This window comes from Rhodamnia argentea, chromosome 6 (genome assembly GCF_020921035.1).
Source record: "Rhodamnia argentea isolate NSW1041297 chromosome 6, ASM2092103v1, whole genome shotgun sequence".
In the NCBI taxonomy this organism is placed as follows: Eukaryota; Viridiplantae; Streptophyta; class Magnoliopsida; order Myrtales; family Myrtaceae; genus Rhodamnia; species Rhodamnia argentea.
The window spans coordinates 2558855-2573286 of record NC_063155.1 but is presented as its reverse complement, the minus strand read 5'-3'; positions in this window follow the sequence as shown (position 1 = coordinate 2573286).

Genomic DNA, 14432 nt, shown 5'->3' with positions numbered 1-14432 from the left:
TAATATCGGTCTGGAGCGAAATTGGTTCGCGCTTGAATAGCAGACCGTTGATCAGTCCCCTGCTTCCACTCCCTCACCTGTCTCTCTCTTCAAATTTGCAACCTCAAGAGAACTCTCACCCCCAAACTCGCTCTCATATCTCTCTCGGTCTCACTCTCGCTGTGCACCTCGCTCGACTACCACTCATCTTCCTCAGTCCGATGCCAGCGACTCTCAAGCTCTCAAAGCTCTCGGCACCAGCTTCCTCCCACGGTCCCTCTCTTGCTCGCCCTCTCGGTCCCTCTCCCACGTGCGAAGCCAAGCAAGGAGGCGGCGAAGCGAGCTCATTTCCGACACGACTTCACTTATGTTCTATTCGAGCCTGGACCAAAGGCAAGTAGTCATCTAGCCTTACCACCAGACAACTCAATTAACGTTCGTCATAGCGTGAATCATCGACTTTGAAAATGGGTATTCCGAATGAGCTTTTAGTTTTGCATGGATGGGAAAATGTCGATGCACGTTCGATCGGTTGCTTGTAGTTGTATCTTTAGATCATGGGTAACCTGAAAATGAGAGTTGATCATTTTGTTTGCCATCAGTTTGCAGTGGATTGAAGTTGGAGGCAGGTTGTGTTTAGCGCGGCGACGATTCGAGATTCTCTTCGCTTTGATCTCGAGGCAAGTAGAAACTCTAATTCTTTCCACTAGATTACTTATTAGCACGCTGATTCGGCGTCACGGCACTGTTTGTTCTTGGGGATGCCAAAATGAGGTTTGGCTTGGGTGGATGGGATGACTACTTTGCAAGTCGAATTTGTCGCTTGGGATAGTCTCTTGTGGACTTGGGTAAGTTAAATTTAAGGGCTGATCATTTTGTTCGTCGTTGGAATAGCGTGTATTGGAGGTGTCTTGTATGTGGGTGTTCGGCCGTGTAGCTTGAATGGTGCATGAGGTGTGTCTTGGTTTGTATATTGACTGAGAATGTGGTGTCTCATGGCTTTGGATTGTCAAGTTGTGGTGTCGGGTTGCATTGCATGTAAGTACCAAAGCATGAGTTGTGTTTCTAGTATGAAAAAGTGGGCGATCAAGCACGTGTGATTGATTGTTTTGCCTGACGTTAACACTTGATTTTTAAGCAGTTTTTCTTTAGAAAATTTTTTAAAAATTCATAAGATTGCAAAATCAATTTTGGAAGTGTTGGCCAAGCTTGAGGATCCATTTTTGAACAAAAATATTTTTCGGTATTTTTTTTATATTTTCCGTATATTAGAAAAATACCGAAAAAAAAAAAAAACATTTGTGGCCACAAAAATCTGGAAAAATATCCAAGATTTTATTTTAATTCCCTCTTCATTTTGGCCTATGAAAATTTTGAAAAATTCAATTTGTGGATGCATGAGTCTTCACAAACGTAAACCCAAATTGAGAAAAAAAAAATCATTGGAGGTCTTTCTATTGTTTTTCTTACTTTGAGTCAGTTATGACATTTGATTCCTACACCTTTAATTGCATTTTAGTCCAATCAATTTCAAATTTTAAGCAGTTTGCAAAGTGAACCTGTTTGCATTTCCGATTTAATCCCCGATTTCCGATTATGGTCAAATTGGCCCTTATAAGGGTGAACCCATGTGCAAACAAACCTTGACCCATAGGTTTTTTGACATTCTAAATACATTGGTGAGGTCAGATTGGCACTAATTGATGATTAAGGACCCTAATTGAGCAGATTTTCGTATTCGGGGCTAAACTTGAGATTTGGGGTTTTTATATGAATCTATACCAATTTGACTCAATTGTATCATTTTTAGATGAAACACATGCTTTAGAATTTGATTTTAGTGTTAATTTTGCAGAAATTTGCCAAGGAATGGCCCGATTAGACGATTTTATGCAACATGGGTCAAATCAAAGTCCTCAATGCACAACGCAAACTTCGATCCGGAGATTGCCCCTTTACCCATTCTTTTCCGGCACCGACTCACCATGAAGTATGCCTGGAGCACGTGCGGTATGGGCTGGCACGTCCAACGAGCTTTGTGCGCCATAACAGAACAAGGAGGAGCTGATCCAATGAGGGGATCTTCCCTCCCATCGACCTCGCATAACAGAAAAAAGAAGAGGGGCTGAAGCGGTGAGATTTTTTCTCAAGGATCTTCAACAAACGAAAAGGAGGTTAGAAGGAGTGCTCGCACACGGGGGGAAAGGAGGCTCCAGAACGAACTAAAAAGAGAGAAGAGAGGGAGGGAAGAGAAAAGAGGTTCCCGGAGTTCACGATCCGCCATTAACGAAGGTGGGAGCAGAAGCTTCGAAGCTTCGGTCGCGGCAATCCAAAGCGAACGAAGTCTCGACATTGAGCCCGCAAACTTCATGGAGCCTAGGCGAAGGTCCTAAACCCTTTGTACTGTGGTTTCGTTGCGAAAAAGGTGAGCACTGTCGCCGATCCCGAGCTTCAGCTCCCATGGTGTAGCTTGATTCGCTTAATCGTTCTTCGAGTTTTTTAGTCCAGATGATTCCTAAGCTTCCACTGACCACATACATCCTCTCTATTTGTGTTTTCATTGCATATATATTCCCCGAGTTGACCTCCACATTCGCAACGCTTCAAACCTACAACTCAATCCTACGAGCTCCGCAGACCTTGCCGGGCCAATCCGACTCGCAGGTGAGTACTCCTGAATCCCATGGATGCTAGTCGTAGCTTTAGTTTGGATTAATATCGTGCAAGATGCGCGCCCGTTTGTTGCCGTGGCCGAACCTGTTCTTGCTGTTTTCACATAGTTTTCACCGTTGGATCGAGCTAATTTTAGGAAATGTGATAACTGACGTTGAGATGATTCTAATGATACCTAGATTGCCCAAATCGGATTAGATCTCACTGTTGAACGTTGTTGGAAAGCTTTCAGCTGTCCGTCGGTTGTCTTCTCCAATAAGGTATTGACCAATCAACGAGATTTGACTCGGTCAACGCAGACGTGGCAATGATGTGGCAGCTACGTCGGCGAGCCGTTATACCGGTACAAGAAAAAATAAAACTTGATTCGACGGTGATCAAAATGCCACGTGTCGTGATTTTGTATTTTCGAAAATAAAAATCGATTTTTTAAAAATATCCCATTTTTCGAAAATAAAAGATTGATTTTGTGATTGCACGGCCCAAGTTTGGCCGCGTGTCACGTGTCTGATCGTTAGATCGAGTTTTTTCTTTTCAAATAAAAAAATTCATTTTCAAAAGCCTTCGATCGGATGGCTATGAATTAGCCACGTCGTCCGATCTTGACCATAGATCTAAACAGAAGATCGGAGGGTCGTAGATTAGCCACGTGGCCCATCCCTGACCTTAGATTTGCTTCTAGATCGAAGCATCGAGAATGCGCCACGGGGTGCTCTCTGAGCCGTAGGATTAGGAATCGGCAGGAATTTTGAAAATTTGATAAAAAAAATTGAAAATCTTAAAAATTCAAGCCTAAATGGTGAAGCGGTGCTCGTTTCGGCGAGGCCGATCCGGACCCACGCAGGTTGGGCTGGCCGCCTCTGAATCGTAGGTCGGGTCACCCGACCTGGTTCGGATAATTTTTATCAATTAAAAATTCGATTTTTTTAAAAAAATTAAAAAAGGAAAAATCTTTGAAAAACCAAAAAAAATTAGGAAAAATTGTAGAAAATTCCTAAAAATTTACGAAAATTCTCAAAAATTGGGAAATGGCCACAGTCAACTGTCCAAGCCTATTTTTGAGGTTTCTTTTCCCGGTATTCCTAAAATGACAATTTTACCCTTTAGGGGTAATTTGTCTCCAAAAATTTCTATGAGTTTACGGAAAATGTTGAAAATTAGGAGACGGGTCGGTTTAGGTGGCCAATCCTATTTTGGGTTTTCTCATCCCAACTCTTTTTGAAAATGATCATTTTACTCCTTTAGGGTAAATTGTTTCCAAAAATTCCGAAAAATTCAGAAAAATGTCGAAAAATAGGAAATGGCCACAATCAACTGGCCAATCCTATTTTCGATGCTCTGGGCTCCTGATTTTCAAAAATGACAAATTTTCCCTTTTCGACAAATTATCGTCCGATTTTCTCAAAATTACGATTTTGCCCCTCATGGGCAAATCATGTCCAAATCATCCCTATTTACCCTATGGGCTGTGATTGACTATTCTCTTAAATAATAGGGTTTTACTAGGAACGCCATGCTGATTTGATGCGTTTTATCTGCATGTTATGGATTCCTTGATTTACGCATTTACTTTAATTGATTGTGATTACTAGGGTAGTCACTCCTACCCGTATAAACTCATAGATTTAGGATTCGCACCCCTACTCATTTGCATGAAATTCTGAGGTTAGAAAATTCAGTCAACTTAGGTACCGAAAGGACATCAACTTTGATAGTTGGCGTAACTAAGTTACCGATCCCACTTCTTTGGTTCTCGCAAAATCGAATAGAAGCTCCCGACTATTCGATAGGGGTTTCTAATCATACCCTCCAAGAAATGATTGGTGGCGACTTCGAGGCATATACACGTACGCACATATCACTAGACCACATCAAAAGGTCGACCCTATTTTTCCTCCGTTACGATTTGGGTATGGGCCTTGGAAGGGGCCTGCGTCCGAGATCCACAGATAGCTGGATTGAAGGGCGATCCATTAACCCACTCGAGAGAGCGCTCCTCGAAAGGGTAGTGACACCTAACGAGTCCAAAGTCGATTGTGTGTGTGGATTGTGTGGTTAAGTGAACGCATGAAACTAGAGTAAATGGAAAGAATGAATTGAATATGTTGTTGGCCTATGTCCCGATGAGGACAAAATGATATCCGCATGTGTCCGGATGATATCCCATGGGAGCCGGAGGGAAATCGAGAAGTCCACAACTTCTGTCCCGTGGAAGCTTGAGGCTTGTGTCACTCGAAAGCCCCGGAGTAAGGGAAAAAACATGATCGGTGTCCCATGGACAATAAGCTGAGGTGTTTATCCCTCAAAATCGAGGCATGTGTCCCTCGAAGATTGAGGCCTGTGTCCCTTAAGTGACCATGGCCTGTATCCATGGAAAAATGGTTATGAATTGGAAATTGACAACTAACAACGAGTCATGTGCATGCTCATAAGTGTGAGGTTCATGATATAGGTAAAGATCATAGTTCATGACGTGTGGAGTCATTGTCAAGTCTCATATTTGCTTGTCATTGTTGTTGAGTATATGGTTTGCGTGTTGAGTCTACTTGTTGTGGTAGTATCACATAGTTGTGGAATTTATTTGATCAAGTGACAAATAGATGATTTAGTTGTTTGGTTTAGAAAGTCCTACTGCTGAGCTTTAGCTCAATCCCGTGGATTTAACCCTTTTTCAGTTAAGCTAGCCATTTGAGAAGTAGTGGACATGGACAATGGCGTTGATGGAGCACGACGGTGGTGGTGACAAAGACGGGAGCAGTTATCTTTTCGTCGTTGTCTCCCAGTTGTTTGCTTTGGTTATTAAAATGGAAAATGTGTAAAACTATTTCTATGTATATAAAGTTCGTATTATCCGAATCCGTATGATGACGGTGTTATTATCGGGTCCCATTAGTGAACCCGCGAAAGGCCATACATAGTAGTGGTGCCTGCCATCTCTTTTTATATGCGGTTGTGTGATTGTATGGCCGCTGATTGTTTTATGTTTATAGTCTTTTACATGCGCCAATTATATAAGTAATATCATATTAAAGCGGAGTATAGTAGATAGTAAGTATGGCTGACGCCTTAGGACATTACACTGGGTATATAACTTAAGTATATATATATATTTGTGATAAATTTACATTTTGACCCCTAATGGATTGAAAATGCTTAAAATTGACTACATCCATGTTGAAATGGTGTGTCATGAAGCTGGACTCGCGTGTTGCTAGCGTGTCTAAAGCGTTAACCACTTGTCGATTGTACGTCGAAGAGTGTAAAAGTGTCAAACACGACATGATACGGAGGTCCTAGAGAATGTTGGTGCTTCTTGGGCTGCAGCCCTCACCACCGTTCCCCACCTTTCTAATATTTAATTTATATAGATTACATTAGAAAATGATATTTGGACGATGTAGAATAGAAAAATTATAAAAGAAAATCACGTCAGTAGTCCCGTTAACCAAATTGGACGGAATTAACGAAAAGACTCAATTGAATAGTTTTGACAAATTTTAGGATTTAATTGCACTTTCTGCAAGTTTTAAGACTCAATTGCACTTTCATGATAAGTTTTAGGACTTCCGGTAAATATATCTATGTTATTTATTGTTTGAAGTGTGAGTTAATACCACGAAAATCCCCAAACTATCACGGATATATTAGTTTAGAGTTTTTTGTGATAAAAAAATAGGTTGCCGTAAATTTATCACATGTATATCAATTTGAGATTTTTCGTGGTACTAACCCTTTTAGTGTAGGCTTTCCTTATTTTATTTTTTTTTGCATTTTTTTCCTAAGATGGGGGACTGCGATAAACAAGGTAACTTGTGGAAATTTATTTTAGGGCAAATATCACAAAAAAAAAAAATCATAAATTGGAATCACTTGGAATCATTTACCCAAAGTTCTACCACTGTCCCAACTCCTTTGTACTTCCATCCAAATTAGCCACAATCCTACATGGAAAATCCATGCGCAATGATTCCACAAGTTCACAAGTGTGCTTGCGCCGGGCCAGCACCATAACTACTACGTGCCAGGGCCAGCCACCGCTAATAGCTGGCGTCCTTTTCTTTGTAGAACCATTATAAAGGAAATAATTTCTACCATTTCTACCAAATTTTGACCGGTCATAATTGTTTTGTTTGGTGTCCGATTAGCGCAATTCTTGTGCCTACTTGGAAAGGTTCACTAGCCGAACTTCTCAAGAAAGTGTTGGGATCACGAAATTCCGCCAAAGTCGGGGCCGAACGGGTGGCCACAGTGAAAGTCATGGTATTTCCCTAGAAAAAACTCATCTCGAAATGATTCTCGAGGCATTGAAAAGCTTACGGTCAAACCTACTCACTACATCGAGATTGGATGGTCCTAGTAAAAGTCGTGATTATTTGGCTGTTTGATTCCGTCAGATTGGGTATTATTAGCAAAATTGAGCACAATCCAATTGTACCCGTCTGTCAAAATTTTGATGAGATTAGCTTTTGATCAAAATTTGAGCAAAATCACGGCAAAAAAAATTAGGTATCTCAATGTACAAGGGAGAAACCTTCGCTCACATATTACACATAGAAATTTTCCTTCTTGCTTTGCATGGTGGTTTTTTTTTGTGATGCTCCAAATCGTCATGCGCAATATGTATTCTTTCGGTTTATACTCATAAGTTATAACTACCCATGCGAGAGCACAATAAAATTTTCATAGTATCCTGTACGAGAAATTGCACAAATTTAGTCGATGTACATATTCTTCTTTATATTAACATCAATATTACAAAAACCAAAAGTGGTCCACATGATACCCCTAAGTGGATCACATGGTCCAGCGATCCATAGTTGATCATCAACATCACTCATCGGCAAGCCATCTCCGTTGAAATCGGAAGGACCATCAATACCCCTGTGTGGTCCAACTCTCCGTCGACCCATATGATAGAACTGCACTTAAAATATACCACCACCGATTTGGGTACATGCATATCTCAATATACAAATTCAAAGTACAAAGGAACTCCAAACCTCTGTGGTGGGGAGCAATTATCCTACAAATTTGAAAAATAAGGAGTGAGCCGAAGCCCAGTAAATGAAATCTCTAAGTTTAAGGTAGGAGATCAGCTTAAAACTCAACCTAGTATCAACAAACAACGTGAGTTCAAGACAATACTACTTAACAATATATGACAAATCCAGAGACAAATGCTCTATCTTTCCTATCATGATTCGCTAGTATGAACCATTAACAATATTGCATAAGATCATTCACTCAAATGCAAGCCGATGTCATTTTACTTCATGAGGCATCAATATCACCTGGTGGGTGATTTCATACTTGTCACTGGACACGATTCATTTAATCCCACAAGGCATCCCAAACACTCTTGAGGTATAGCCAACATGCTCTCCACTTGTTTCAATGTGCAATTAACTTCGTTTCTGCCCCCTTCACTATTTTAGAAGCTACTAGGAGCTGCTCTTTGTCCGGGGCCTCTCACCTCGGCGATCATTTCCCGACATCATCAGACTAGGTCATTATAGGCCCACCAGCTTTTGTCTAGTTCGTCCCCAAACCATACACCTCTTAGATGGGGTGCCACTTTGGCATCCCTAGATTAACTAGGACAATGAGTATACTCGACTAGCAAATATACTCGATAAGTGGTCATCTCAACAAGTGTATATGAGCAGCGGCTGGTGAGTCACAATTTAGGAAAATAACACTTTCAAGCCCGGATTCTTCATTTTCAGAGACAACATGCCACCACCACTCAAGGAATCAATCAAACACATTTACACATTTAAGAATTCATCAAAACAAGTCAAATCAACACAATATTGTAACATGCCACTATTGAGACTTGCTCACACTTACCATCAAATTCAACTAAAGCTAAAATTAAATTAATAAACATCGCCAAACCAAGTCAAGAGTACTAAGTAGATCAACACAGCTTAGTCCCTAGAGTTTTCACTTACAATCATATTCACAGTAAATTAAAAAAACCAATCAACTAAGTTAAGAGTACTAAGTAGATCGACCTAACTTTGTTCCTAGAGTTTTTACTTACCATCATATTCAAACTAAATTAATAAACATCAATAAACCAAGTCAAGAGTACTAAATAGATCAATGTGCTTAGAGTTTTTACTTACCTTGAATAAAAGGCTAGGACAAGTCGAAGCCTTAACCACTTTGTAAACTCTAGAAATATAAAACCAGAAGTTCTAGGAATACAAATGTGAAATCTTCGACTTTGCTTCAAAAGAGTATGAGATGAAAGAGAATGGGAAGTGGCATGGAAGTCTCTCTTTCTTTACGAGGAAACAAGTTGATTTTCTCTTTAAAGCTTGGAGAGATATGGAAATTTATTTATAGGCCAAGGGAGATAAGAACAAATAACCCAGATTAAAAAAATGATGACTTAAGATTAAAACTGGCATAATCACATGGTTCTATCCAAATATATGGCCAAGTTAAATGAACTTAGAAGGCCAAGGTTAAGAGAAACGATAGCATTGGGTTAAACCGGCTATGTGAAAAGAGAGGAATGGTAGTTCTCTTCCTGTGGAGATCTATGTTACACAGACACGCCCTCCCGAGAGATTTTTGGGTGTTGGACATGTGTCGGGGTCGGACACGTTCGGACACGCCGTTGTTGGTACTCGTGTGTCTTGAGGTAATTTGGGAAATTTTCAGTCTTTTAGGGGCAAAAACTTATGCGTCTTGGTGATCGTTTTGGCCTTCTGGCGCTAAATCGAGGTGAGGATCATGGAGTTGAGGGAGGACTAGGTCTGCGAGGTGAGGCAGGGGTAGATGTAAGAGCCATCGCCGGAGAGGAGCTTGCCGAGGATGATGGCGGACATGGCGTGGAGCTCAAGTCTCGACGTGGGGGCGATTGTGTAGCAAGTGGGTGAGCAGTTATGATCGGTCTCCTTGGCGGCGAGGTTAAAGAGAGAGTTGTGCAGGAGATCATAGCTCGCTGGAAGACCATCGTAACCTGTGCTAGAATGAAAAGTAAGGGGGTGGGGGTGGGGGCGGAAAAGAAAAGTAGAGGGCGATTAGGGTTTTGAGAGGTTTTTAATTTTTGTTTTATTCTTTTCTTAAAAAATTAAAAAAAGAAAAAGTAAGGGGGGAGGCCAAGGACATCATGCAGCGCTTGGGAACTTGGTGGAATTGGGTCTGAAGTTCAGACTCTAAACTAGTGATTTTTTCTCATTGTTATTTTATTTTTTTGAGCAAAAAAAAGAAAAAAGAAAAGTATGGGTGGTGTCTTTGGCTTCTTTTAGTGTATTTATTATTTTTTTTATTTTGAAGGGAAATGGGAGAAATGATTGATCATTATTTGTAGTGTAAATTCATTCTAAGCTCTTTTACTTGTGAAATCATAAAAATATAAAAATATATATTTAATATACGACGTGTCCTAACGTGTCGAAATTCTCTATTTTTTTAGAAATCACGTGTCGGCGTGTCGTATCGCGTGTCGCGTATTGTGTCCGTGCAACATAGGTGGAGATGCGATACTGCTGAGATTGTACTAAAACGTGTGAGCAGGTTCAGAGATTGGCAGCTAAACAGGTGTGAAGGAATTTATCCACAAAATTTGTTTCCACCAAGACCTATTACATTCATCTTGGTGAGATTTCTTCAAAGAAGAAGGAATTGTCCTCCTAAGACAGTTATATTCTAATCACAGAAATGACTTATTTCCATATGTATGCCAAGTTCAAGATGAAAACATTTGAGAACTCACTTAGGAACGTGTTGAATACTTCGCGGCTCCCGAAATTTTGGATCCAACTTGAAATTTCTCCAAATATTGGGTTCGCACTCACATCAAATCAAATAGAGAGGGTGGTAGCTGGATTAGCTATATGCCCTTAGGAAACACCCACCGATGTTTTTGCCAGAAGTGGACTCCTCCTCTGATCCCGAGCTGATTCTCGTAGATGGTGGACGGTTGAAGCTCGTGCAGATTTTCCAGAGAAGGCCCTTTCACTGAAGGTTTGGCACTTCCGAGTTGAAGTGACTCTAGCTTTGCGCAATTCGGCGGCCGGCGAGGATCACATGAAAAAAAAAAAAAGGGAAAAAAAGTAAATAAGAATAATAAAAAATAAAATGAAAAATTTGAAAAATATTGTTATCTTATTAAGAATTTTTTACGTCGGCTCTGATCATGCCATATAGGATAGCCGATCACATCAGCAATTTCCGATCAAAGTTGATCGGATGGACTCAGCTGGCAAAATGCAAAAATATTTAGGGCTTAAATGAAAAAATTGGAAGGTTTATTAATGAATTGTCAAAAGTATAACAAGTTTAGGACTTTTTGGACACTCATGTAAGTATGCGTTAATAACTAGTTATTTTTCAATGTGTATAGTACCCCATTAACAGGAAAATTAAGCTTGGGCCACTAAGGGTGGGTTTGGTTTAGCTTTCCCAAGGGGCTTTCGGCCCTCAAAGCCCCTTGTTGGGAGAATGTTGAAGTGCTTGGTTCAGTTTTAAGCCAGCATTTAGTTAAATGCTGGCCTTGGGAAAATTGAAAGCTCAATTTTGATAGGAATCAGCATTGGGTTTTCAGTACTTGGCCAAATGCTAAAAGATTTTTTTTTTGTTCCAAAACTAGCCTCACTAATTTTCTATTTTTTCGATTTTACACCTCTCTGTTATTGCTCACCTTCTTCATGGAGGAGTTAGATCTAGTATTCCAGGCTAGGATCGGCTGAGACAATGAGGGGTCGGCAAGGGATCAATTGCCTAGGCAAGGCCGACCACCCAGGTGGCGGCTCTTGGTTTGCTTGAACTTAGGCGACGGTGCCCGAGGTCACCCGACCCAGGCGCAGTAGCCTGGTAGCAAACCCAAGCATCGCGCGACCCTCAACTAGGGCAAGCTTGAGGTCGGGCGATGGCCTCCGGCACCGGATCTAGCTTGTCGGCGGCCTGAAACCTTTGCCGGTTTGGTGATGGTAATTTTTGATTAAAAAAAATAGAAAATTGCGTTCAAAGCCCCTTTGCAAACTTATTTTTACCAAACACTAGTTAACCTAAAGCCTCTTTCAAATGAATTTTTACTAAACACAATTAGCATTTTCCCAAACCCTTTAGGTTGAAGCATTTGTATGTTTTCAAAATCCATTTCAAATACTGAACCAAACCCACCCTAAATAGTTGATCCATGTAATTAGTACTGTTCGAATGAAAATTCGGGTAAGTGATTATACTGAGTGTTGAAACCAAGTGCTGCAGATTATACCGAGTGTTGAAACCAAGTGCTGCTTTAGCAGAAAAAAGTACACTAAGACTCCTTTTGTTTCATAAAAAATCTGGCATTTCTGTAAAATGTTTTTAGGAAGTTTTTTTCCAGGAAAATAATAATATTTTATGGTGTTCGGCTAGAATCTGAAAATCAACTAGAAAATATTTTTTGCCGTTTGGTATAGAAAGTTCAGTGTTTTTTCCCTCCGTGACCTCCTTTTAATAATTCTATATTTTCATTCAAATTTTTAATTATTTTTTTAGTTTTTTTTTCTCTTTTCTCTGTTCTTTCTTCGCCATGGCCGGCGACTAGCCAAAGAAGAAGGAAAAATAAAAAATAAAATAAAAGAAGAAGAATTAAATATTAAACTATTAAAAAGAAAATAAAAATAAAAATAATAAAAAGAAGTACTTGGAAAAGAACGTGCTTAGTCCGGGTGAAAGAAAAAGGAGGGAAAATGATAAGAGGAAATCATTTCTCCACTTTGAAAGTGTTTTTTCCATTGACGGAAGATGTTTTGCATGATAAGTTTATTTTCTACAAATCAAACGCCGAAAAATCCCATTTTTATTTCGAAACTTATTTTTTATGAAACAAACGGAGCTTAAGTCAATCCTTTAGCATAGTTGGCAACTTTTCACCGTGGAAAGTAGGTGTGTGAATTTCAATAACTGCTAATTTTGTCAAAATGGAACAAAACAATTTTACTTTCTAACTATTTAAATCTAGTAAATTCTGCACATTAATGGTCTCTTTCTATTTAGAGAAGTAAGTCAGAGCATATTGGTGGCAAGAATTGATTATATACCAGTTTTTGGTGACTGTTATGTCAATAGCCTATTTTGGGCCACAAAAAATAAATAAAAAATTAATTTAAATTATTGCATGATCCACTCTTTTAAGATTTTATGGCTCACAATATATGGTTATTCTCTTAGTCACCCAAAAAATGTTATGCTAGCAAAGTTCACTGGTGGCTAGTAATTTTCTGATTTAATGAATCCACCTGTGAAAAAGTGGCTGTCGGACATATCTATAATAAGTTTTATGCATTACTGCTGATCTAGTAACTTTACTAAACTGTGAAAATAAAAGTAATTACAGTACTAAACTTCAGAAATAGCAGTGTCGGATTTGCACTTGCACCTTTAGAAAAATCCTATACCCTCAAGTTACATTTTTCTACTGAAGCATTCTCAGACAATTCCTCGTATGCTAGAATGCTGCATATAGCTTTGAGCAACATATTTCTTCTTCATCTGATTGGGCATAGCAAGGAACAGAGATCATCAATTCCTGACAACGGATAATCTCAAAACAATGCAGTGGCGAGCTTTCCTAGTCAATCCGCAGAAAACAAATTTTCCTCTGAATAAGATTTCAAGTAGCCAATTGACTGCAATCCATGTTAATGAGCTTCATGCAAATGGAAATAATATAAAATTAAAAAAGCAAGGAAATTTATTTTTTATTCGTTTTAAAATATTATGGAGAAGTATAACAACTAAATATAAGCTGTTAGTAGTTCACCTTGCTCATGAAAACCCAATGCAAAGAGTTTCTCCCAGCTGATGTGCAACTCCACGGATGCTCATACGTCTTCCAGGAAATTCGTACGAACAAGCAACTCCAATATTATACACCATAACCAGACACTCTTGAAATATGACATTGCTTTCGGAAAGCCAATGCTGAGGACTATAGGGGCTGAAATGGCTCTCTCTTTCTTCAAGCAAAATGACGTCCGTAATTTCAAGCACTCGTTTGGGCAACGCTTTTGCAACTAAACTACGGAGAGTCAAATTGTCTTTGAATGTGTCATCGGTGGGATTCAACCCAGTAAACATCTCTAGTAAGAGAATGTCCTAACTATAGATGTCGCATTTTTTGAAACCTCACATGCCATTGCATATTATGCCACAAGTTCATATCATGGTACTGGTCAAAGTGGAGTGTGGATCATCAAATCAGAGTGTAGTGTGCATAAGACTATAAGAGTTATCATGAGCAACCAAACTTCAACAGGACGACACCCATGAATGAATTTTGGGTACATAAACTTGGTTTAGGGAGAGAGGGCGGGGAAGATTTTTTTTTTTTGGGGGGTGCTGGGGCTGTGCCAGATTACCCGTGGAGCATAACCAATTGTCTCTTGAAGACCGACTGAACTCATCTGGTTAGCTACAGTATCAAGGGATGATCCAGGAAGGAATTTTGCTAATCCAAAGTCGCCAACATGTGCGACCGTCTCAGCATCTAAGAGGATATTGCTTGGCTTTAGATGACAATGAACGATGGAGACTGTTGTTTTGGAGCCGCATTGCCCATAGGCAGCTGAGATTCCCAATATGAGGAGGGATTGATCCAGAGAGCACTCATGAATGCAAGTCCGAGACCATGACCCTCTGATGCCTTCGGCTGCACGTAATGCCATACCACTGGCAAAACCCAATGCTATCGTTCCACAAGTCAAGCATGACGAAATGATCTCCGGTTATGCCACGCTTGAACGCAAGCAGAGCGAGTCTGTCCATTTCATTGG